General features: G+C 38.6%; 1 protein-coding gene across 30 annotated transcripts in view; it reads left to right on the top strand.

Moving 5' to 3' along the window:
• Nucleotides 1-27,905, top strand: part of DTNA (dystrobrevin alpha) — a 391,558-nt gene that overhangs the window by 169,294 nt on the left and 194,359 nt on the right. For all 30 annotated transcript variants that reach the window (XM_067699356.1, XM_067699351.1, XM_067699358.1 and 27 more), the window contains one exon: nucleotides 12,797-12,926. The gene's annotated coding sequence lies outside the window, so the exon portion shown is untranslated. The remainder of the gene's footprint in view (nucleotides 1-12,796; nucleotides 12,927-27,905) is intronic.

Below are 27,905 nucleotides of genomic sequence, written 5' to 3'. Positions count from 1 at the left end.
ATCTTTGGAATCCAGTGTGTATCTTATACTTCCAACACATCTTAATCTGGATGAGGCACATGTGAACTGCTCAATGGCCACAAGTAGACGGTGGCTATCGGATCGGACACCCCGGATCTAAAACATGACTCCCTCTTAGCTCAACAGTATCCCCTTTGAAATGCCTAGCTTCTGACATTTCAGCTCTCAACCTGAGTATGTTTTTCTTCACAGAAGAAATCCATATGGATAATATCATAATCCAGGTTCCAACACAGACACACACACATGAACACACACAGGAACTCACATCCGAGCTTTAATGACCTATCCGGATTTCCTTCTAAATAAACATGAAAAAAGAAATATTTCCTCTCTCTAGGGCTTTCTGATGCAGCATGGGTACCTGTTATCTTGCACATTAATGGGTTACCATATTTGGTGTTGTCAGAGCTGCTGACTCATGGCCCATGCTGCCGCGCTGCCCATGGTGCTTGTTTGACAGCATGCCAGTGACAGCTGCCTCCAGCTTCTGAAAGGCTGACCTTGTAACAGCATTCACATTCTTTTGCGTGGCTTTTCTGACATACTCTCAACTCAAAAACTGTTTTTAAAACAAAAGTATAATGAAGTATTGAGCTTCTAAAAACAATTGTATTTCAGTTCATTAGATTATCTGAGTGTGTCAAGCAGGGCAAACCACCAAGACAATGAATACACAGAGGGAACCATCCTTGAAAGTAGACATTTGAGCTAGAGGCATATAATACTTGGGGACAGTGTTTTAAGATAACATGGGCATCCAAGTGAAACAGGGCTGTCACAGGATCTATTTTTCAACTTTCTCAAGAACCTTTATTAGCTCTATATTACTGAGCTATTTGAAACTCTCTTTAATTTTTTCAAAATTAACTAATTTATCTCATTTCCCACCCTAAAAGTTTTTTCCTCAAGTTCAGCTTCTAAACAAGAGGATATAATATGTTCTCCATTAATTAATAAATGCTAAGCTACTATCAAATTCTTAAAATGGGGATCAAATTAGCCAGTAACTACTAGATACAACTCTAGCCAGTGGATAAGATGATCCTTCACACTGTACTCATCTCTACATGTACAACACAATATTTACCTTTCAGCCAGCCTGCCTTCTGTTGGAGCAAAACTTTTGATTCTTTCCCTGGTGGCTAGGTCTGGAACTCTTGTGCACTCTAAGTCTTAAGTCTCTCCTCAAACTGATTTCCCAGTTCCTTCTTTCTGTTGCCTATTATCCCAGAATCTAATCTGAACTAACAGTAAAATTACTATGTGGTTCACATCTCACACAAAGTAGCCAAAGTCTGCTTTACTGATTTTAGTGAGTTTCCAGTAAATAAACAGAATGGAGTGTTCACCTAATTGTTTTGGCACTTTGTAGCCACTAGAGGGCGATCAAGGCTCCCCTCTATCCTCTCTTCCCACCCTTGTAAACCCAATGAGTGGTGACAGAGATGAGTCGAGGGCACAGTACATTGATCCATGAAATGGAGGGGAAATGAAATTATATCTTTGGAGAAATGCAAAATATGGTAGCCTGCAAACCCTGCCAACATGTTTTGTTTGATCTATCCATTTGTAAATTTGAAGATTTCTTGTAAAAATATGGATTTCCACCCTGACCATGAAAATAGGAATATATGGCCATACTGGGTCCATGCTTGCACTTGGGACAACCAGAGGAGCTGCTGTCTTTCACCAGGGCACACACTCTTCATTTCAATTCCATCTCTAACTCGCTCTATTATTTTTCCAACATTGAGACCAAATGGCTTGTGCCACTTATAATCAAGCTTTTTGCATCATTGATTTCTTGTTGTTAAGAGCTGTTTGTTTTTGGATGTTTTCTGTTCTACTCAGGTCAATAACAAAAGTAATAAAAAGAAAAATAGACCAAGTGAACCTCTTATAATTACAAGGAAGATAAGAGAGAGCATACGTCTTTGAAGAGGTAAAAAACATTCGTAGGGATAAAATATGCATGCAGAATGTGCCTGGATCTCCTTGACCTATACCCACCTATTTCCCCCATTTACATCAGTTAGGTGGGCCTATGAGCTTAGAGTTTTCCTACACTCAGAATCTCTGCCAAATTCCTGTTGGTGAGAGTGCAACATACATGTATGCACGTGTGTGTGCATACGTGCCTCACCCTTTACTGAGGCAAATACCCTCATTCCCACTTTTTTCCTTAGAGACCATTTCCTTGAATTCAGTTTTCTCCACAAAGTGGTCAAATCTGGAGGACTGAGATTTGGGCAAGAGTAAATGTTGTAGGAAAGACATTTCTCAAGCGTTTGTTCTAGGCCTTAGGCAAATGGTGCCCCTGTGACTCCTTGTAATCTGGCTTTTTGATCAGTGTAACCCACTGGTAATATCCGCTTCCCTCACACGACTGTGGCAGGTGGCAGATCAGGGATTGAGAGATCATGGGTCCCCGTCAAAATCCCATCTCTCATTTGTCATCACCAACTCTAACTACCAAGAAATCTCTCTCCTGATTGACTACATAAGGATTTTCAAAATCAGCCTACAAAGGGCAAACTATCAATCTCTGTACTCAACTTAGTTGGAAAATATATATATATGCATGTAGCTTATACTCACAGAGGAAATGTAGAACTAAATTTAGATTGGTGTAGCATAAACAGATTCCAACAAACACAGTTGATATTCTGATTTACTCACATCATTGTTTCTTGATCTCAAAAAGAAGCGATAATATAAATGTTATAATCATAGTTAATACTTGTTGAGTTCACTGTGGGTCAGGCACTATGCTAAGGGATCTCCTTTAATCCTTGGAACAGCTCTGGGCGGTAAGATCTGTTATTATTCCTATTTTAGAGGTGTGGAAAATGGGGCTTGGAGTGGGTAGGTAACTCAATCACTATTACATAAACATTAAATCAAAAGTGAGGTGAGATTTACCACCCCGTTTACCACCACTCTGTCCAACCTCAGAGCCTTCACTCAACCACCTTCTTGTATTCCCTTCCTTTTAGGCCAATGGTTCTCAAAGTGAAGTCCCAAAGACACTTTCATGGGGCCCTTGAGGCCAAAACTATTTTAATAATAACCCTAACATATTATTTGCCATTTTGATTGTGTGAACATTTGCACTGATGATGAAAAAGTAATGGTGGATAAAATTGGTGTAATTGTATTATAAATCAAGGCAGTGGCACCAGACTGTACTGGTTAGTAATTATCTTCTTCACTGTCGTGCAAAAACAGTAAAAAACAAAGCAGGCAACGATAACAACAACAAAAATCTTAATCCATCTTGAAACTCTGATGCACATCTTTTTAATATCCTGTGTGAGACAATGGAAAGCGTAAAGTGCTCTTGAAATATATTGAGGGACGATGGGTGTCTGAGAGTAAGGTTGTTTGCTGTGCAAACTGAACTAGCCACATCTTTCACAGAACAACCTGTTTTCTTGAAAGAACAACTGGTAGGCACACTATGGTTACTCAGATGTGGTATTTGGTGACGATTTCCTTGAAAATGAATGAAGGGAGCCTGTCACAGCAGAGAAAACCAACAGTATTCTCTGACAATGACAAGATTCAAACTTGGAAGTAAAAATTAGAATTTTGGAAAGCTTACATCTTCCACTGTGAGCCTGACAGCTTCCCAATACCTAAAAGACCTTTCTGATGAGATTGATGGTGACATTAACGAATACGACTCTTTGTTATTGAGAGTGAAATGGGTCAACATTTGGAAGATCTGCATAACTCAGTGAACGAATACTTCTCAAATGGCCAACTCATGATGTTGGAAAATCACGCATAAGTTAAAAAATCAATACAAATATGAGACAGATCATGAATTTTGGTGTAATGGACTGTGCCAAGTTCATTGATGTGGTTTCAGATTCCACATGGCAACTCACCTTTACGAAACAACACTTGTCGAGTTTCAGAGGCGAATCAAAGGAAAATATCCACAATCATCTGGAAGGCTATGAAATACTCTACCTTTCTGAACTGCATATCTGTGTAAGTTTGGAGCTTCTTCATATTCTTCAACCAAAACAACGTATTGCAATAGGTTAAGTGCAGGAGCAGAAATGAAAACCCAGCTATCTTCTTTCTATGAAGCCAGAAATTAAAAGAGTTTTCCAAAAATGTAAAAGCTACATTTTTTGTTTTGGAAAACGTTACTATTTTATTTTTAAAAAGATACCATTTATGTTACATTTAAAAGGTTTATCATTGTTATGTAAATACATTTATAAGTAAATATTTTTTTAAATTTCTAAGTCAATTTCTAATAAGTTAAATATTGATAGATATAACACACATAATCACAAGCTCTATGGGGCCTTCAGAACAAAAGGTTTGCGTACCTATGATGTAGGGTATAATATTTTTTTTTAACTCCAAAATGGCATGGAAATTACTGATACCAAATTAAATGTATATCTTTTATCTCCATTTTGTTAAAAGACACTCATCTTCTCTGAGTCAGATGAAAATAAGTCAGGGTCTCAGGTGTCCTCAGGGGCTACTAGGACATCGGGCATATTCAAGGCCATCAGTCAAGGTCATAGTGCACCACTGAAGGGCAAGGCCCGAATTGGCTCCCAAAATCAGATCCTTCTGTCTCTTTATGATTTCCAGAAGAAGCACTTCTTTGTCTAAGAAAGCACTCTCCATATTTTGCACATAAATATTTTTTCTGGGGAAACAAGATACATGAGATGTATTACAAACAAGAAAACAACGTTTGTCACTGAAATTGTGTCCAAATAACTGCTATTATGCAGACATGTTTTTTAATGAGAGTGAGCTTTCTGGTTAGGTTTTATGTGATCTATTAGAGAAGAGTAATGTTTAAAAATGTGGACTTCTCTCTGCTTAGTACAAAAAGTTAATTCAAGATATTTGGAGGAGGTATGGTTCTCTGCATGGAAACCTTTACTCCCGTATTTATCCATCACTTCGTTAATGTTAAGAATGTAACTGGTAAAGGTCCAGAAAATCTTTTTTTAATGTGGCTCCCCGACCCCATATCCCGTTTCATGACTTCTTTCCCTCCTTTCTCCTTTACTCCCTCTTTCCTTCCTTTCTTCTCTCCTTCCTTCCTTTCTTCTTTTCTATTTGTTTTGATCTTTACATCATGGTAAAATCCAACAGAACATATCAAATCACAAGGCATGATTAATCTCTAAGAAGTGTGCAGGACTTTAGCAAATGAATGAACATAAATTTGAAACAGATATTGATGGTCACATATCACCAGGGAAATTTCAGTAGAATCTATGATATACCTGCCTGCGGCTAATTAAAATTTTGTCTTTTTAAAAATTCATTGGATAAATCTTTGACACATTCTGATTTAACACTCAAAGTTCAATTTAATTCTCTTTTTGATCAATTTGGCAGGTGTACTGAGATGCAAGAGACAAAAGGCTGAGCTTGGGTAAATCTTTTTTCTCCTGGTCAGCAAAAAATCTGTTCATCTTTCCGCCTTTCTTGGAATTAAGTTCAACATGAAGAGCTTAAAGTTTTAATGAGGTCACCGCTAGGGGATAGTTTTTGTATGTACTCAGTGTAGGTGCATATCGTTCATAAAAGGAGATTTTCATTTAAGAAAACTTTTGAGACAATTCAGTTTAGTGATTGTGTAAGTTAATGAGACACTCACTGGTCTCACAGTTGTATTTTTTTAAGCTACAAAATGAGGTAATCACTCTCTCTAAAAGCATATTCTGGAAAAAAAAATGGCTCCTGTGTTTCTGATATTTTGGGATACATGGGTTTTGTACAGTAGAGGTTTCTATAACAAAATAAGCACTACTATAAAATAAAATGATCTACTGCCTTCTTCTGAAATATAACAGAAATGCGTTCTGTGTGGATGTGAGCATGTATAAAGCACATTTGCAAACTAAAGAAGGGTTTGGTGACTTTGGGTGCCCCATAACTTCATATGTCATATCCTTTAATTAGCAAGTTTGATAAAATAATTTCATAGCCAGAAATGAGGAAGTATTCATGCTGAATATGTGTGGATCACTAATAATAAAAAGGATACAAAAAACAAAATTAAAACTTGAAATAAAATTATATATAGTTTATAGTCCCTCAATTTCATTAAAAATTATGTGTGTATGCATATATACGTATAGACAATGAGATATAATGTTTAGATAATATAATAAATGTAGAATACCTTCATAGGGATTGTCTCTGGGTAGTGGAATGTGGATGACATTAGTTTTCTTTATAATTTATTATATTTTCCACATTTCTTAAAAGTACTTTATTTTTTTAAAAAACTCTGTAAGTTTCCAGCCATCTCTGATTCATTTTTCATTAAACCTGCTTCTTCATAAATAGTGGTGTATAGCTAATTACTTTTACATTTATTATTATTATTATATTATTTATTTATTTATTTTTGGCTGTGTTGGGTCTTCGTTTCTGTGCGAGGGCTTTCTCTAGTTGCAGCAAGCGGGGGCCACTCTTCATCGCAGTGCGCGGGCCTCTCACTATCGCGGCCTCTCTTGTTGCGGAGCACAGGCTCCAGACGCGCAGGCTCGGTAGTTGTGGCACACGGGCCTAGTTGCTCCGCGGCATGTGGGATCTTCCCAGACCAGGGCTCGAACCCGTGTCCCCTGCATTGGCAGGCAGATCCCCAACCACTGCGCCGCCAAGGAAGCCCTACATTTATTATTTTAAAAAGGAAAAAATGATGGACTCTCAAGTGAACTCTCCATGATTGAGCTCCTCTGTGAGGGACACTGCCCAGGTTCAGTGCAAATCATTAAACATATGGGGAGGATGTTCTTTTAAAATGCAAATATCATCTGGGTAAGCAACTGCCTTCGCCTACAGTGAGATGCAGCAGATAGAAACACAAAGGCATTCCCTCTGAAAAACATGCTGTACAAGGAACAGAGCTGAGAAATCCTTTATAAACCACCTTCTTTCTTCTCAGCACCTTTAAAACAGTTGACTGAATACCCGCCTGAACTGATGTTGACAAGCATATATTTTTTTTCTTACGGGTTCCTGAATGTCAGCAGGCCTCTGGCTTTATGCCGGGAAAAAATTCCACATGCACTGCAGAATGTATATGTCCATTCCTCTGACAGCTATTTCATCCAAATAGTGTTGTTCTCTCCACTTTATCTTACTTTAACCTGAGTGATGAAGTATAATTTTTTTATCCCTGTCTGTTGGTGAAAATATCAAGAGGAAAACGGGACACTCTGCTACTATCTTCCACTTGCTCAAATATCCTCTTGTGGTCTTGTTATATGTCCTAGGGGGTAGTAAAGTAGGTGACTGAGAGGTGAGGCAGGCAGTGACTCTACTTTCCCTGTGTAGGTATCTAGATTTTTAGAATTGTGAAGTACAGCCCATGTTTCTGCCATCATTGGGCTGTATATAATCTGATGGACAGGGATTACAGATGCACGACTCCCTCTGAGATTAGATTCATTTCCCTGATTATTTGGCCAAAGACTTCAAAACTTCACAGAAATGAGGTGTCTGCACAGCAAGAAGCAGATGCAGCCAGTCTCAACAGTAATTCCCTTGGCGCCCAGAATTTCTGCTGGGATTCTAGTGACTCTGCCCTTCTGTGATTGGGCGGATCACACTGGATCGGGGCAGCTAGGCTGTCCCACCGCTACAGCCTCTTTATCCTCGGAGCCTGAAGCAACAATCTATGCGCTTAATAGGAAATATGTGCAGACATCCAAGACCTTCCTGGTTCTCAGGCTGAACTCTGTGTCAACAAGAACAAATCTTTGGAACAAAGAGTGTGCCCCAGTAGCCATCCCTGTGCACTAATTCTGTCTCCAGCTTTAAAGCATCCAGAAAGGCCCATCTCCACAGTCTCCTCCCTGATTCTGACCTAATAACCTTGTATCTGGAGTGATTCTGATTTTAGTCCAAAGGCCATGATCCCAAATCCACTTTACTGTAGCTCCCTGAGCCACTTTAATGTTCTTAGGCCAGTAACTAATGATCTGGTGACATGATCTCATAAGTTTATACCACAACTCTGTGTAGGAAAGAGTGAGAAAACACTGACCGTCAGAATGTTTGCTAATTGTTCCACCATCAATTGAACAAACATTTAGTGAGGAGAATTATTCATCATTAAAGATGATGTGCTAAAGACGATGAAGAAATAAACAAGACAGTCCCTGCCAAGTTGCATATATTCTTATACAGAGAAGAAAATTTATAGCAATTGTACGTAGTAACGTGCTACAGAGAAGGAACACAAAGCATGGTGTGCAGACACCAAGGTCCGGGTACGGAGGGGCTTAGAGTAGAGGTGGGCGATGCGGGAGGAGTTTGATGCAGTAGATAGAGTTGGAGGAGCTTCCAGAGAGGAATTAGGCCTAACTTGTGTGGCGTCAGAGGTGGAGGAGACCAGTGGTAAAATTAGAGGATACTATTAGGACTGAGGGGACTCGAACCATCTAACCAGTGTTTCTTAGCCTCGGCAGTGCTGTCACTTAGGACTGATAATTATTTTCTGACGGGAGCTGTCCTGTGCCTGTAGGATGTCCAGCAGCATCCCTGGCCTCCACCTACTAGATGTCAGTCTCACTTACCCTCCCTCCACCATCAGAAATGTCTCTCTACATTGCCAACTGTCCCTGGGGTGGGGACGAAATCATCCCTGGTTGAAAAGCACTGGTCTCAACCAATACCCTCATTTTACTAACGTGAAAACGGCAACCCAGTTAAGTATAAATGATTTGCCCAGCTAGTTAGTGGGAGAGACAAAAATAAAACCCAGGCTTCTGATCCTATTCAGCGTCCTTTCTATAACATCACAAGGTGCTTCAAGGACCTTTCAGATCTGAGTTTTTCCCCTTCCTCCAGCCTCATTGTCGTTAGGTAGTTAGGGATCTGACTGATGCTGTGTGTGTGAACAGGGGTAGCCAGAGTCCTGAGCTCGGCCTCAGCACTGGCATGACACCCTAGCATGCCACTGGGTTTTGGTTTTTTAATTTTATTGAAGTATAGTTGATTTACAATGTTGCATTAATTTCTCCTATATAGCAAAGTGATTCAGTTACACGTATATATTCTTTTTCGTATTCTTTTCCATTATGGTTTATCACAGGATATTGAATATAGTTCCCTGTGCTATACAGTAGGACCTTGTTGTTTATCCATCCTATAGATACTAGTTCCTAGCATGCCATTTGTGACTATGGCAGCAAAGAGTCATTCGTAAAAATCAGGACCTATTTAAGTTGTTGGGAAATTATCTGCACGAGTAGTTATTGTTTCCCAAGTGACTTTGACCATTCTTAGCCAAATCCCTTAATAACTGCTACAACTTAAGACAACTGACAGTGTAAAATACCAGAAAAGCCCCACATGCATGCTTATGAGTGCAGTGCAACGCCCCATCTTTGCATTTTTCTGGGGAGCCCTTTGCAGACCTCTGGTCTTCATCGTCTGTAACTGGTCCTCAAAACACTGAACCTGCCCCCTATGACTACAGTGATCTGAAAGTGGTCTCCATCCTAACCTCTGAAGTCTAGAAAGCTGGACTCATAACACTATAGTCTCCCAAGCATAACTAAAAGAGAAGAAAAGGCTACAGAAGACATACTAGACAACCTCGTCTTCAGTCCTCCTTTTCACAGTTAGTCAATCCTAGTTCTACCTAACAAGGAAAGTAGATATAATGCTTACTTGGGTTCTTCATTTTTTCGGAGTGAATAAAAGCCTTTGAATTTTTCCCATTGTGAGGAAATTATTTTCAGTATGGTGCAAACTCATAGGGGTAAGAAAGAGGAAACTGGATCAAATGTTTATAAGAAAAGAGGACCACGAGGTATATTCATTCATTCATGCAATAAATATTACTGCCTATTAGGCATTGTTCCAAGCCTCAGGGGTACAGTAGTGAACAAAGTTCCTGCCTTCGTGGAGCTTATATCCTAGCGTGAAGTGACAAACAATGAATAAATAATAAGTAGTAGAAGTACTATGTGGGTGAATATATATGAAGGTAAGCAATAGAGAATGAGGGAGCAGTACTGTTTTAGGTGGGAAGATCAGTAAGGACATGAATGTGAATAAAAATGTGAATATTCACTCCAGTCTAATATTTGGTTTCCTCCCACATAACCTCATTTGGGAGTGTATGTGCTTGATCAAGTCCCACTACCACCAATGATTATCAAGCCTTTATTTAAATTGATACCATGAGTGTAAAGATTACTATCTTGTTTCGGTGGTCCATCCTGTTTCTGTGTGTTCTACATTGAGGAGATTATCTTAATAAGAAAAAATCCGACCCCAGCAACTTCCATCCAAACTATAGGACTAAAATATGGCGCCCCAGATGAACCAAATACTTCTTTCTCTTGTGGTACCCAGTGGTAAGGTATTGACTCCTAACTCCAATCCGGACACTGACCAAAAGCTCTTCAGAGAGCCAGATGAAAGGAGACAGAGTTTTATTTTATCCCATGACACTAAATTTTAACTTCAAGTCACACAGTCCAACTAGAATTTGATAGCTGATGTAGAATTAAATAAGTTAAAGAGAGAAAAGTATCATTTTCTCTTCCTAATCAATGTTCACATGAGAATTTTGCTTTGCAAGTGTCTACCGGGCTTCTGGGAGAATAGAGGGGAGGATGGATGCCTTTAATTCAGTGACAGTTTGGGAGGTGGCCACCCTCAGACTCAAGACTAGAAAGAATTATGGATAATCAGTCTGCATCCTCTGAAGTGGTCTCAGGGGACAGAAGCCAAGAGGGGTAGGGATGGAGCTGCCTACCAGACAGCTGGTTTCGATCACTGCCTATGAGATACAGGCTGAGATGGGGGCCACTTCCTGGTCGAGAAGGGATAGCAAAAACGAAAGCTGGCTCATAATCAAGATATCATCCAAATGGCAACTTTCACTGCAGTCACAGATCCCAGTTAAGGCGTGAAACCTGAACCTCCCTGTGGGTCCTTTCACACAGCATCTCTATCTGAGCTCATCGCCCTCCTAGTCGATTGCAATCTGGGATGACCCAGGGACCTGGGCAAAAACCAAAAATGCAAAACGTGCTTACCAAAATTGCCAGGCAGAGGAGTATAAGCAGCAGCTTGATCCTAAGAGGTGCCCAGGCCTAAGGGATTTCTTGAGTGACTCTACGTTGCCAGATATAACTGGATGTAAGTTTATCTGTATGTGTAAGATTTATCATACACATATATATAGTCATATAAAATTATATAAGATGGTGTAAGATTTCCATTTATTTCCTGTTGCTCTGACTTGGAGAGCTGCATTCATGAGGGAGGGATAATATTTTTAACATATAACTTATTCCCAGATGCATAGGTCTAATTTACCCAAACCCCAATTTTTTTAAAAATTAGTAGCATGTACGTTAAGAAACCAAAAAATATCTGAAAGTGCTACTGTTGTAATAATACATTTAATTCAAAGAATGCCAGTTGTATGCATGTCCCTAGAATCTAAGTACAGTGAAAGACTATTGGGTTCTAATGTGAGAGAACAGGTGTTAATTGTGTCGTGAAAATCTCTTTATATCCTGTTAAATAAATATAATGCAATCATGAATATATCTGAGAACTTGGATTAGAGGCAGGGGGGAGTTATTGTATAGAATTTTCTCTATGAACCCAAAAGCCTAGGAGGCCTGAAGCCATGAAAGTTAAAAATAATTATGCCCTTGTTTTAGATAACCTGGGCCGAAGAAGACAGTTGGGAGAGGAAAGCGAAGGGTGGGTCTGGAGACAGAGACCATCTCCCACCAGCCAGAGTACAGAGCTAGGCTCCTCTGTCCCTTCCTTTTCCGGCTTTACTGCCATCAGACATCTTCTCCGCTTTATTTGCTGTGATCCCCCTTCCCCCCATTCTCTTCCTTCTTCTGAACATGGGACTTCCTGACTTCACATTTCTGCTGCTTCAAGCCACCTAGCACGTGGGATAGTAACATCCAGCCTGTGTGTTGGTGAAAAGAAGAAAGGGGGGAAGGGAAGGGGAAGAAAGAAAGGTGGGAAGGACTAGCTGATGAGAGATGGTGGGTAAAGCATCTGGTCACTTTCATGCAGCAGGACTCTTGGGCAAATTGCCGCGTGCGACCTGGAGCCTCTCCTTCCATTCTCATCTGTGAGTTTTCTCAGAAGGCAAAAGATTATAAAAATCATTCCACCATGTTAAGAAACACCAACAGACCATATTCTGAACTATTTACTATCTACGTCATTGCTCTACAACATCATAAAGCGTGCGGATCATTCAATCATGTCAGGGTGCCTCTGCGGTAGCCTACACCTGCATCTACCATCGGAGGCGATGCCAGTCTGAGGAGTCTGCCTCCAACTGTAGTTTCCTTGGCTTTAGGAGAAATTATGGTGACACAATATTCCAGAAAATTACCAACTTGGAAAACAGAAGATTCCAGGTTTTCCCTTTTCTGGGTTTTTAATCAACCAAAAACAAGAGGCAGTGTTAGCAGCCCAAGGTTCAAGGCTACTCTGTTACTAACCAGCTGCTTAATCTTGGACAGTCACTTTACCCCTCTGGTCCTCACCATCCTCCTCTGTAAAACAACTTCTGGCACAAATGTCTATTTTTTCAACATTTCTTATAGTAAATGAAAACCAAAGTTCTGAGTTGAGTATTACAAATCGTCCTTAGTGGATGAACGGATTTGTAAAACACCATATGTTCTAGATCTGCCCATTCTGTTTCTGTAATAAACATGTAAGTGTGAGTTGCTTAGTTAAATAAAAGTGTAATTTCTCATTGCAGATAAGTGAGATTTACCAGTCCCTGGATGAAACGCTTGGAAAGTCTTTAAATGCCAGAGTTGACTGCCATTTCCAAGAAAAGAAAATAGATGGTTTTGAAAAGTCCATGCTGTTTCTTCATTGAATTTTAGGTGAGTGAGTCTGAGACAAGAAATTTAAGATGGACATTGAACTATTTCCCCTTAAAGTGTTTCTCTTCTTTGCATGAAAAGAAAATGGGGTTCAATATAACCAGCATTTTATACTTTTAATGAGGTGCCACATAGTGAAAGACTTAGTTTCTGTGCCTTTTGTTTATTTATTTTTATTATCAGAAACCATCTTGAATGATGAGGTGTAAGACACAGAGATGACCTTGACATCTCTTGCTGATTTCTACTAAGCAGATGCGGTAATACTTCATTCTGTTCTACAGGTCATCAAGTTTTTAAATATATAACAGTATTTAATATCAAAGTAATAAGCAAAAATGAGCTAAGACCGTGTTTTAATGATATAAATGAGAGAAAAATTTAATGGTGAAATGACAGTTTAATCATTACAGGTCTGGGTGTGAGATAAGGCTAACATTTCAGAGGCTGCCCCCCGGGAGATCTCATATTGCTTAATTTAAGGCAGGGCATGGTTTAGGTTAGGTGTGGTTTTCAAACTGCCGTGCACAATTAATCATGCACATGTGCTCACACAGTAAACTTTGTTTTCCTGATCATGAGATAGATGGATATATATTTTTTACATCACCATACGTAATTACCCTTCCATGCTACAAAAGACATGAGCGTACAAATTGGTGCCTATTAGTCTGCAGTATGCCACTGTCATTTCTCAGCAGATCAGAGAGGAATAGAGGAATTGAGTGGTGGTCTTATTGAGGAAATTGTGTGGCTTTTTCCACCTCCTCCTGAGTCCTGTTTTCAAAGTGTGGCTTTATTATCTACTGTAAAGATTGGTGATTTCCAGAACATCAGAATGTACCTCTGTTCTCAGTTCTGAATAAAACAATGCAACTGACAGAGCATTGACCACTGTCTAAATCTAATCCAAAATGACAGTGATGACTCCTTTCTACCTTTTATTAACTTCAAAGTGAAGGTGGATTATTGTCTCATCATCTTAAGGGGGTGTAAATTTGGTTTATTGAGGTCATATGTGGAACTAAAATGGTGATTTCATTTATTTACAAGATATTTGTTGAATGTAATTCCCAGGAGCTAAACTTAATGCCCTTTAAAAATATCAGTAAATCAGTTTGCCTAGTGTAACGTTGCTCCGGAGGAGAAAATGAACATGGAAAACTTATTTTCTTAACTTACTTAACTCTCAGCTTTCCACTGTGCTGGTCTGGGCCTGTTTTGTTTTGTTTTTTTTAATATTTATTTATTTATTCATTTATTTTTTGATGTGTTGGGTCTTCGTTTCTGTGCGAGGGCTCTCTCTAGTTGCGGCAAGCAGGGGCCACTCTTCATTGCGGTGCGCGGGCCTCTCACTATCGCGGCCTCTCCTGTCGCGGAGCACAGGCTCCAGACACGCAGGCTCAGCAGTTGTGGCTCACGGGCCTAGTTGCTCCGTGGCATGTGGGATCTTCCCAGACCAGGGCTCGAACCCGTGTTCCCTGCATTGGCAGGCAGATTCTCAACCACTGCGCCACCAGGGAAGCCCCTGGGCCTGTTTTTAACTTCACATCCACTCCTTGCCCTGCTCCTATTCTGCTGATTCCTTGGGGGCTGACCCCTAGAGGCTGGGTTTTCCAGCCCCTAGACCCCACCCCCTGTTGCCTCTAGCTTCCCGCAGTGACCTTGAACTCTGAGCTCCAGTAATGTCACCTCTTCCCTCCGTCCCTTGAGACTTGTGGGTAGTGGTGTCTGTGGCTTCCTGCTGGTACTAACCTCCAGGTTGATTTGCTATCCTTAGTTTAGCTTCTCAATTCTTCCATCATCTGTATAACAATTTTCCTGTATTAAATTCCATCTGTTTTAAATATTTAGACTGTTTTCTCTTTTCTTGGTTAGATCCTAACCGACCCATCAGTACTTCATTAATTTCTCCCAAAATTATTGGAAGAAAAGTGAACAGGGATTACTTGCTTCTCCCAAGGAAAATAAATGATTCTCAGGAAAGAAAATTTTAAGTTAAATGTAAAGCTGGATATTTTTACACTGAAAAAAACTAACCTAATATATTTAAAGCCATATTCTAAGCTATACAATATTGCAGCATTAACTTGTTAGTGTTAACAGAGTCTTTGTCAATATTCCCATTTTGCATATCAAATTAATGGGAAGATTTTTTAAATTCTCAGATATGTGCCAAATATGAGTTTTACTTTTCTAATATTCGCGTTTCACAAGCTTCTGTACGACCAGTATAAGAACTTCATAGGGCATCAGTCTCATTCCTACATTCACATTTAAATCTCAGGCTTCAGATTTATTTTATTATGGATCTGATCACTGTCTTTCAGTAATGGTTGTTTGCTATTTGAAGATCCCTTATGGTCCGAACATTTCCCATGTGCCTTAATAAACACTGAGTATATTGGAAAGCAAAGTGATGAGGATGCCGAAGTCTGTCCTTTTTGACAGGTGAACGATTCACCGCTGCCCAACAATCGCACTCACTCTAAAGGGCTTCCTGGATAGTAAAGAGGCTTTGTACTTAATCATTTTGGCACTTTACTTGGTTATTTTAAACCCGAGTGCCTCGCTATTTTCATTTCCTTCTCATTTATTTATGTAGACGTTTTCCTTTTCAATCTTTTCTCAGAGGTCATGATGACTGCTCATATGTCCATTTTAATGTATTGTGGGTACACTCACAAGGACATGGTGTCCCTCCTACCAACAAATTTTCATCTGTTCAACCAACGTCAGTGTTAAACCTGCAATACCTAACTGAGAATCCTTTGAGACAATGTGAAAATGAGGTCATAAGCAGAATTTCCTGGACCCCTCCATAACCTAAAATTGGGAGACACAGGGATGTGTAGCTTAATGGTATGGTTTAAAATGCACTATACAACTGGTGTCCTCACATCTTCCTTAGTTTGGTACAACACCGAAAATTCTAGTCATTCACATTTCTCTCTAGTTTATGGAAATGAGGCTTTATAAAGTCATATTCAGAAAAAATAGTCTTGGGAAGAGAAATACACCCATTAATAATGCATACTACATTACACATAAGTCGAATGAATTAGCAAGGAAGAAACTCCTGAGACAGTGATGCAAACACTCAGCTTCTGAGCGTTTGGTACACATAAGTGGGCAGAGACTACTGAAATCATCTCACTAACTTTGTAATACTGCCTGGTGGGTCAAGGGGAACACCCATCATAAAAGGTAACTCAGGCTGAACATACCTTAATGTCATATTGGAGGAGGGGGTAGGAGAAGTGGAATTATTAGTCCTGAAACTAATGAGCAACATTATGAATAGATATTTTAAACCACTGGTGCCCAAAGAGTTGTAGAAAATGCTTTAACCAAGATATAGTCGTAGTACTTCTGCTGAACCACAGAATATGATGTTGGAAAAATCAAGTGCTATCCATCTGTTAAGGGAAATCATCTGTTATCCTCATCTTTGTGTTACCAAGTCCAAGCTCTTACTGCTCACTGCACAACAGGCCAATAAACTGAAAGACAAGTTATTGGGACAAGGAATAATGACTTTATTTGGAAAGCTGGCAGACCAAGAAGATGGTAGACTCGTGTCCCAAAGAACTATCTTGCCTTAGAATTCAGGCTTCTTTTATACTAAAAGGGGAGGCAGTAAAGTCAAACGTTTCCTGGTTCTGGTCAGCCAGATGTGTTAATTTCTTCCTCCCTGCAGTCATTCACAGGTGGGCCTAGTCAGGCTGTTTCCTGTGCGCTAAACAAAGGTATCTTAGCTTAACACTCATTACCGGGGAAGAAGGGTTCCCAGAAATGGGCCATTATATATAATTTAAGCTTATAGACAGCGTCCTTTTAGTGATTAACTTGTAATGGTATACAAAAGTTCTTCCCTATTATATTTGCATCCCTGGAAACAAGCACAGTGCTTGGCACACTGTACATAATTTCTAAACAAACAATTGGTGAATAAGGACATAGGCACAAAGCAATTGCTGGTTAATGCTTACTGAGTTCCTACTTTATACCAAGCACTGTTTTGTATGAACATATACTTCATTTCATGTTTAAACAAATCTATAGGTAATATTATCATCTCCTTTTTTAAAGATGAGGAAACTAGGGCCCAGGAAGGTTAAATAACCTGCCTGAGGTTCAGTAAATTGGGGTGAAAGTTCAAATCCAGGCAGTCTGGCTTAGAGCCTGAGCACTTAATTATTATGCTGCACTGTCTCTTGTGTAATATAGTCATCAAGTAACTTTAAAACACAGAAGCAACACTGTTTATTATCTTAAAATGTATGTCATATTAGAATAAACCTGTATTAAGAAATCTTGCTCAAACCTCTAACAGCCTCACTTTGAACACAAATTCCCTCTTTTCAGTGTTCCTAAGCTCCTTTCCTTTTAAAACATGACTGCCTAAATCAACTTCCTAATTGACATTCAGATCTCATCATTTCCATTCTTTAATGGTTTGTCCTGATGTTAATATTTTAAAACCCTATTGCTCTTTCATGCCATTTGCTTAATGGAAGAATGTATCATCTTGAGCAGCAAGTTACTTAAGCTCTCTGAGCTTCACATTCCCCACCTGAAAAGATATATCCAATTTGTTGTGAAGACTAGAAAATAATATCCATAAAACAACAAAGTACAGTTCCTGGTATGTAATAGGTACCCAGCAGAACAGCAACTAACCTAGTTAACCTCACCCACTTCAATCACGAAGCCAGTGTTGGCCGCCCCATCGACTGCAGAGCAAAATCTGCCTCCTATATTCCTTATCATGTCATAACAGAAGGACAACAGACCCCTTGAGTCTCAGCACCTGCCTTTGTTCCTCATCAGTTGACCTTGGCTAACATGGGGATGGTCTGCCTTCTCTGAGCCATGTGCTTTTTGCCTTCACTTTTGCTCATGCTGGTTCTTCTGCCTAGACGTTCCTCACATCCATACCCCCCTCCAAATCCCCCCTTACCCACAAGCACACGTGCACTCTTCAGAGACTTGGAATATCTTAGTCATCTTTCAAGATCCACCACCTCTATTGCTACTGTGGGTTCAGTGAAGTCATTGATGAACTCCTCCTGGCTCAACAGTTATCAGTTCTATCTCTGAATTCACATAGCCCTTTGGACCATTTCTAGGAGATCAACTCCTATTGTAGACAAGAAAAAGAAAACCCATCTCATTCAGTCACTCACAGTCTCATGTAATTCCTCATGTTATCTGTCCATCTTCCCTTTGTCAAGGACAAGTACCAAGTTTTTTGGTTAGTATTTGAATCTTCTTTACCAAGCTCAGAGTAGTCCCTTTTGGTTTTGCATGAAGCATGAAGCGTCATATTTTGAGAAAAGTTTGAGTGTTTTTAGTGTGGTGAAGATTCTCATACTTCGCCCAGCCATTACAACAAAAGGGGAGTGCTCCATCAGGGGAAAGGGGACCTTATAGGGAGGATCTGTACCATTCTGTGCCAAGCACCAAAACAGATGCTCTACAAACGTTATCTTATTTAATTTTCATAACAACCCTTCAAATTGGCTATTATTTCCCTTCTTATTTAGACAAAAGCTAGGATTCCAAGAGTTAAGGTAAATTGTTAATGTCATATTTCTGGTAAGTGGCAGGACAAGAATGGTAAGTCATATCTTTCTACTGCAGCAAATTGCCACTCTAAAAGAGCTTTCCGTTTAATCCTATAAGAAGAATATGTTTCTAACATCATGCTAGAGTTTTCCATTTAAAATATGCCCTGAGGGTAAGCTATTTATAAGTCCACAAATCTTTTTTTCATGGCAAATAAGTTTATGTTTAGGTTGGTGCTAAAAATAGCACTATTTCTGTTCAACAAGAGTTTAAAAGATATAGCAGCTTGTGGTTCTGACACCTATTTGTGCAAAAACCTCATTTATTAATGTGAGCATAAGCCTGAAAATGATATCTAAAGCTGTAGACTGATAGAACTTGAGGGCTAAATGTTATGTCGAATCACCAGTAGAACTGGGGACTTTTAAAGGCAAGGAATTCTCTTCCTTTTTCCTCCTTAAGAATATTTATGAAATGAATATTTATAACTAATTATGAAAGGATTTGCATTGGATGCGAAATAAAAATTTCTCTAGACATAATGACACTATTAGCACTTCTTAAGAGAGTACATAAACTTGTTCTGAATTTTTTTAAATCATATGATTCAAATACCATGTATAATATAAGAATAATAACTGATATGAAATAAAACTCCAAGATTTCAAAAAAGGAAAGACAAATATGGTATCACTTATATGTGGCATCTAAAAAATGATACAAATGAACTTATTTACAAAACAGAAATAGATTCACAGACATAGAAAACAAACTTATGGTTACCAAAGGGCAAAGGTGGGTCGGGATAAATCAGGAGTTTGGGATTAACATATACACACTACCATATATAAAATAGGTAAAGAACAAGGACGTACAGTATTGCACAGGGAACTATATTCAGTATCTTACAATAACCTATAATGGAAAAGAATCTGAAAAAGAATATATATCTACACATATATATGTATATAACTGAATCACTTTGTTGTACACCTGAAACTAACACAACATTGTAAATCAACTATACTGCAACCAAAAAAAAAAAAAAAAAGCAATCCTCTGACTTCATTTTAATTGCAAAAATCAGTATCCAGAGAAGGGTTCCTTCTTTTTGTGAAAAATCCTAATGATTCTTATGCCACATTTTTATACCTATAATGATCATTCATTTATTCATTTGTTCTTTAAATATATATTACACATCTCTTATGTTCCCTGACCCTGCGCTAGGAACCTGGTAGCCTGGGACAGATAAGGTATAATTCTTCCGAGTAATATTCTAGTTAGACTTGCCACAGATTATGTCTTAGCACTGTAGAATTTCAGCATCATAGGGGATATTTTAGATTGTCTAACCTAGACCCCTGTCTTGTCCGTTCAGGCTACAATAACATAATACCAGAGACTATGTAGTTTATTAAAGACAGAAATTTATTTCTCACAGTTCTGCAGTCTGAGAAGTACAAGATCAAGACACCAGCATGGTCAAGTTCTGGTGAGGGCCTATTTCCTGCTTCATAGCAGGTGCTTTGTCTCCTGTCCTTGTATGCAAAAGGGGCTTAGGAGCTCTGTTAGGCCTTTTCTATAAAAGCACTAATCTCATTCACGAGGGCCCCACCCTCATGACCTAATCACCTCCTGAAGTCCCCACGTCTAATACTATCACATTGGGCATTAGGATTTCAACATATGAATTTTGGGGGGACACAGACATTCAGACCACAGCAACCCCTTAATTTTATGTTGAGGAAGTTGAGACCCAGAAAAGTTAAGTAATACCCCCAATATCGGCAGCAAAGCCACACCTAGGACCTATCTGAGTCTCTTACCACCTAGCTGCTCTCCTCCATGAAACAAACAAGCCAATATTCCTATATTCTTGATCTTATTTTCCCCCAAGAGAAGTTTCCACATGTAAGGAGAGAAGACTGAGGAAATAGGCTTGATTTGGGTTTTATTTATAATACATAGAAGTAGGGTTACTATTCATCAAGGACTTACTGAGAATTAAGTAAATATCAGGAGCTTTGCTAGGTGCTGGACATCTGGCTAAGCAAAACCAGAAATGTCTTCCTGGCCCACATCTTGCTTACTGTCGTGTGTGCATGTGTGTGAAACCGCAGCATAAAAGCCCTAAATTGCCCTTTAATGGGAATCTCAAAACAGCCCAACTGATGGCAGGCATAATGTGATGCCAAAAAATGGCAACCAAAGTGATTGTAACATATTCACTGTAAAATAATGCAGTCCATAAGTACATTATATATAAAAACAAAAAGATACTTGTTTGTGTCTTTGGCTTACTGCTGTTATATGGATAACTTAACATTCCAGAAGTGAAAAATAAGTTTTAAAAATAGGAGCATATGTGCTGTGCTGATCTTTGAGTAATATAAATATGTAATATCTTAGAAAAAATAAGAATTCTATTCGCATTTCCAGATTATGTCCCTGCCTACTGGGTTATCTTCTGTTGGTTGATTTTCCCAGAAGTTTGCAGAATGCTATTTACCTTTACATAAGTATGATTTGAAAAATTGTGATCATCACAAAAATGGATGGAGCAATGTTTTCCTGTCAAAACACTAAGGATTATGATGTTTACAAAAGTTAATAACAATGTGCTTTCATGCTAGTATATTCTTATGAGTGACTTTATTGTTTTAGCTTGCATTTTAATCAATCGATTTTTTTGGTAACTTTCAAAATCTGACTTTTAAATCTGTACAGTGTTTATTTTAGCAAAATCTTAAACTGTGAATCTGATAGTTCCAAATCATCAAAGCAGTTGAATAAGGCAGTTCTCTATTCTGTCAATTCCTAACAATTCTGTAACCATGAGCTGGAAATTTTACCGTTTATGTATCTAATATGCTTTCAGACTCAGATAAACACTTACCATAATCTTTCTTCCAATTCTAGGTGCATAGATAAGTAAGGTGGCTGTCTTTTTCTAAAAACATGTTTTTATCATTATACCATTCCTTCCTAATATATATGAACAACTCCTAGAACCACATGGTTTCCTTTCTGAAGTTGAATTTCTTCCCAGAGTAGGAGCAGCCATAAAAGGCACATAGGGGGAGAAAAAAGCCGACCACTATCCAGATAAGACTACGTTCTTTTTTTTTTTTTTTTTTGATAGAAGTGTAGTTGATTTACAATGTGTTACTCTCTGCTGTACTGCAAAGTGACTCAGTTATACACATAGATCCATTCTTTCTTATGTTCTTTTCCATTATGTTTTATCCCAGGATATTGAACATAGTTCCGTGTGCTATACAGTAGGATCTTGTTGTTTATCCATTCTAAATGCAACAGTTTGCATCTACTAACCCCAAACTCCCAGTCCATCCCTCTCCCTTGACAACCACAAGTCTATTCTCTAGGTCTGTGAGTCTGTCTCTGTTTCATAGATAGGTTCATTTGTGCCATATTTTAGATTCCACATATAAGTGATATCATATGGTATTTGCAGACAAGACTACGTTCTTACCATTCAGCCATAGCAAATGAGCCTCTCATGACCTCAGTTCAATAGGACCCCTGATTTAGCGCCTCCCCACCTCAATTCATATACCTCCTACACGGCCGACAATGCCACCTTGAGTAATACAAAGCATGCCACCACCTCAAACCCTGCCACATTGCCACAATACTTTGAATTCTCTCTTGGCAAGAAACTTTTGCAGACATTAGACACAATGATAAGATAACCCTAATATAAAAACCTTCCTAGTTTCTCCTGGAGTCTCCCTTCCTACAGTACAGGGAGTGAAAGGGTCTGAGAAGCAGGATTTGTAAACCCCTGTCCTAAACTCAGTTCTTAACCGGAATTCCTCCAGCCGATAAAAAGGACTCTGAGATTTTCCATATCATCCAGGTCTGAGGCTGTGGTGTGTAAGGCTGTCCCCTTGTAAGCACGAAGGCTTTTCAGGAAAATAGTATTAATCCACTTTCTAAAAGATAGTAAAGGCCCTCCTCGTACTTTGTCTTACATAATAACAAAGATAATCGTCTAGTTCAGCTCATGAGTGCCTTCTCATTAAAATACTCAGATCCCTTTCATACTCACACATAGAGTCCATGCTTAATGTATACTTACTGCAGTGAGCTGCGGTTGCCTGGTAACCAGTGGAGGTGTATCCGAGAATCTGAAGAACATGAATGAATAAGTGAACCATTGACATTAGTTTCAGCTGGGTGACCCACACCTTAATTCTGCACTAGCCGTCCCAGACATTTCTGATGGGCTGGTGGAACAGTAGCTTTCTCAGAAGTAGCTCATTAAATCATGAAAGTGAGAATTTGCATTTAATGTAACGTTCCTTTCTGTGGTCTGATAGGGGTTCAGAGAGTGACCATAGAAGCAAAGAGACTGGATCCCAACATCTTTTGTATAGTTTTTACAGGATACAGAATGAAATGTCTACTAGGGCTCACACTCTCAAACAGCTTTTTCTGAATACTTGTGATTCTGTTTGATCAGTTTTGGGAGGAAATTATTTCAGCGTTTATTCCATTCTTTGATAATATTACCTTTTCCAAATTGAATTTTTTTCTTATACTTTTTATTTTTTCGCCAGCTTTCCTGAGATATGATTGACAAATAAAAATTGTATATATTTAATATACAATATGATTTTTTAAAGATGTACAATATGATGGTTTAATATACATATGCATTGGGAAATGCTTACCACAATCTAGTTAGTTAATACATCTGTCACCTCACAGAGTTACTGTTTTTTTGTGTGTGTGGTGAGAACACTTAAGATCTACTCTGTTGGAAACAGACTCACAGACATAGAGAACAGACTTATGGTTGCCAAGGGGGAGGGGGGTTGAGAGAGGGATGGACTGGGAGTTTAGGGTTCGTAGATGCAAACTGTTATATATAGAATGGATAAACAACAAGATCCTACTGTATAGCACAGGAAACTATATTCAATATTCTTTGATAAACCATAATGGAAAAGAATATGAAAAAGAATATATATGTATAACTGAATCACTTTGCTGTACAGCAAAAACCAACACAACATTGTAAATCAACTATACATCAATAAATTTTTTTAAAAAGATCTACTCTGTTGGCAAATTTCAAGTATACAATACACTATTATTAAATGTACATTAGATCTCCAGGACTTATTCATCTTATAATTGAAAGTCCAAGTTGAATTTTTAAGGATTCATTTCTCCCCCTGTTGAAAGTCCGTTGTTTTAAAAAGCAGCGCAGAAGCAAAGGGAAAGTGGACTTTTAGCGGTTGGTGAAATCAACCCATAAAATAAAAAAGACCTGATACATTTTGAAGAAAACACCACCAACAACTCAAAGGTCATCCACATAACACCATTCTGTTCTAACTGGGCTGCTTGCTTGTATGCCTGGGGACTTAAACCCCAGGGTAAAATACTGCCCCTTGAGTATTTTACTCAAGTAAATAGGAGAGGGGACATTCCATTTTTATGAAGACAGCAGTTACTAAACAGTTGAGTTGAAAGCAAAATTAGCATGAATTTTTAAGGGGAAAAATCAGACATCAAGGAAATGCTAGCGTTGGAAAGTGATTCTGCCGTCAGACCCCACCCTCACGTCCTGCTATTCCTTCACCTTCCTGTGCCCACGGAGAGGGAAATCTGAAGTACACCAGACAAGATACACACTTCAGTGCTTAGAAAGAAGGATGATTTTTTACTTAAATAGGAAAACTGTCACTAGTCATAACAAAGCCATTTGTGTGGACTGTGCCCTATATGTAGACAGGACAGAAAATCATCTACCTCTGTCTCTGAAGAGGTGTACAGAGACCTGCCCACCTGACTCTAAAGCAATAGTTCTCAGCCAGGGGCCTGACAGTGTGGAGGGCTATTAGCATCTAGTGAGTGGAAGCCAGGATGCAGCCAAATGTGCTACAATGCTCAGAACAGTCTCTTAAAGGAAAGAATTGATCTGCCCCCGAATGTCAATAGTGCCAAGATTGAGAAATATTAAGAGCCACTGTACTGTGTACCGGGCTCCCCATTAGGCGCTTTCCGTATGTTATCTATTTAATATTCACCACCATTCCACTAGCTAGGTAATAGTATCATCCTCACTTTTAGATGATGAAATTGAGGCTCAGAAGGTTAAGAAAGTTGCTCAAGGCTATGCAGTCAGCAAGGAGTGCACCCTGAATTCGAAGTAGACGAGATTCCAAAGATCTGCTCCTCTCAGCCCACTGTGCTCCTCTGTTCAGAATACCTACATCAGCCGCCTTCTGTGCTCTGTGAAACTGCGTGTCCAGTTGTGTTTTATCATTTGGACCTAAAATGACCCTGCCTAACACAGGCAGTAATAGACTTAAAAAATATCTGTGTTGCATGACATGGTACTCTGCCTTCTTTACTAATTGTGCCCAGCTGAAATTTAAGAATATCCATCAATTTCCAAATTCAGAAAGGTTCGCAATTATTTATCCTTTGTTCCTTCAAAAACTATTTACTGAATAACTACTGGAGCTGGGATGAAATTGGTGCACAGTTTAACTAACTTCTCTGCGGAGCTTACAATGTGTCAGATGACAGATATTAAACTAATGAATACCAAAATATATTTATGTGTATATAACATTTCAGATCATGATAGTGCCATGAGAAAAGTGTCATGAATGAAAAGAATGGTACATCACAGAATGCCAGCGGGGAGATTAACATAGACATGCTGATCAAGTAAGAACAGGTTAAGGAACATTACACCTGGTTTAGTGAACTTGACAGATGATTTTTTTTTCCACAACTCACACACACACACTGTATTTTATTTTTACAAGAGATAAATAAACTGACACCAAGCATTGTAAATGGATGACCACAACAAAAGCAACAACGATTGCAATTACCAAACATGAAACACACTCATACTATGTCACAATATTGACATTCAGTCCAGTAATCCTCCACTGTAATAGCTCCTTTACTTTGCAGTGAATTGATTTGTATATTTTTTGCCTCTGAGTCCTTGTGGGATTTTTTTATTATTATTCAAGCAGAAAGTCACAAAAATTACAATCATCCTCATCAGTTCACTCAGTCCCATGTAATTAATTTTTTTTATCTTGATCTTTTGTTAGCACTTTTATGAATTCATCAGTTTTCCATTAGAGTTCTGAAAATGCTTATTCATTCAGTTCAGCAGTATAGTCAGTTACCAGAAACCTGTACTTGTCAGAGTCTTTTCCATGAATTCCTTGAATATGAAACCTTTTCATAGGAACATTTTTGCAAAAGCATCAGAGTACAGCCAGAACTGTCTGTAAATGACAAAAGACTTAAGAATGACCACGGTTAAAGATTTGATGAAAGTTCATAATAATGCAATTGACAAGGAAATTTAGTTATTTCTGAGATATACATTTTAAAGTAATAACTAGAATTATGACATAACATTATACCAGAACATATAAGATTTTTAGAAATTTCATGTAATGTCTGAAACATTTATATTAACATATTTCCATACAAATAACCCAAAGAAAGTTTAGTATTAGTTGCTTTTTCTGTTTGTTTGTTTCTTTGTTTATACTGCAGTTTCTTATTAGTCATCAATTTTATACACATCAGTGTATACATGTCAATCCCAATCGCCCAATTCAGCACACCACCATCCCCCACCCCACCGCGGTTTCCCCCCTTGGTGTCCATACATTTGTTCTCCACATCTGTGTCTCAACTTATGCCCTGCAAACCGGTTCATCTGTACCCTTTTTCTAGGTTCCACATATATGTGTTAATATACGATATTTGTTTTCCTTTTTCTGACTTCACTCTGCATGACAGTCTCTAGATCCATCCACGTCTCAACAAATGACTCAATTTCGTTTCTTTTTATGGCTGAGTAATATTCCATTGTATATATGTACCACATCTTCTTTATCCATTCGTCTGTTGATGGGCATCTAGGTTGTTTCCATGACCTGGCTATTGTAAATAGTGCTGCAATGAACATTGGGGAGCATTCTTTTTGAATTATGGTTTTCTCTGGGTATATGCCCAGTAGTGGGATTGCTGGATCATATGGTACTATTTTTAGTTTTTTAAGGAAACTCCATACTGTTCTCCATAGTGGCTGTATCAATTTACATTCCCACCAACAGTGCAAGAGGGTTCCCTTTTCTCCACACCCTCTCCAGCATTTGTTGTTTGTAGATTTTCTGAGGATGCCCATTCTAACTGGTGTGAGGTGATACCTCATTGTAGTTTTGATTTGCATTTCTCTTAGTGGTGTAATTAGTGGTGTTGAGAAGCTTTTCATGTGCTTCTTGGCCATCTGTATGTCTTCTTTGGAGAAATGTCTATTTAGGTCTTCTGCCCATTTTGGATTGGGTTGTTTGTTTCTTTAATATTGAGCTGCATGAGCTGTTTATATATTTTGGAGATTAATCCTTTGTCCGTTGATTCGTTTGCAAATATTTTCTCCCATTCAGGGTGGTCTTTTCATCTTGTTTATGGTTTACTTTGGTGTGCAAAAGCTTTGAAGTTTCATTAGGTCCCATTTGTTTATTTTGTTTTTATTTCCATTACTCTAGGAGGTGGATCAAAAAAGATCTTGCTGTGATTTATGTCAAACAGTGTTCTCCCTATGTTTTGCTCTAAGAGTTTTATATTGTCCAGTCTTACATTTAGGTCTCGAATCCATTTTGAGTTTATTTTTGTGTATGGTGTTACGGAGTGTTCTAATTTCATTCTTTTACATGTAGCTGTCCAGTTTTCCCAGCACCACTTATTGAAGAGACTGTCTTTTCTCCATTGTATATCTTTGCCTCCTTTGTCATATATTAGTTGACCATAGGAGCGTGGGTTTATCTCTGGGCTTTCTATCTTGTTCCATTGATCTGTGTTTCTGTTTCTGTGCCAGTACCGTATTGTCTTGATTACTGTAGCTTTGTAATATCGTCTGAAGTCAGGGAGTCTGATTCCTCCAGCTCCGTTTTTTTCCCTCAAGACTGCTTTGGCTATTCGGGGTCTTTTGTGTCTCCATACAAATTTTGAGATGATTTGTTCTAGTTCTGTAAAAAATGCCGCTGGTAATTTGATAGGGATTGAATTGAATCTGTAGATTGCATTGAATCTGTAGATTACTTTGGGTAGTATAGTCATTTTCACAATATTGATTCTTCCAATCCAAGAACATGGTATATGTCTCCATCTGTTGGTATCATCTTTAATTTCTTTCATCAGTGTCTTATAGTTTTTTGCATACAGGTTTTTTGTTTCCCTAGGTAGGTTTATTCCTAGCTATTTTATTCTTTTTGTTGCAATGGTAAATGGGAGTGTTTCCATATTTTCTCTTTCAGATTTTTCATCATTAGTGTATAGGAATGCAAGAGATTTCTGTGCATTAATTTTGTATCCTGCAATTTTACC

Source organism: Pseudorca crassidens, chromosome 12, assembly GCF_039906515.1.
Source record: "Pseudorca crassidens isolate mPseCra1 chromosome 12, mPseCra1.hap1, whole genome shotgun sequence".
Classification (NCBI taxonomy): domain Eukaryota; kingdom Metazoa; phylum Chordata; class Mammalia; order Artiodactyla; family Delphinidae; genus Pseudorca; species Pseudorca crassidens.
The sequence above is the reverse complement of the archived record's forward strand: the minus strand, read 5'-3'. Positions and strand labels throughout refer to the sequence as shown.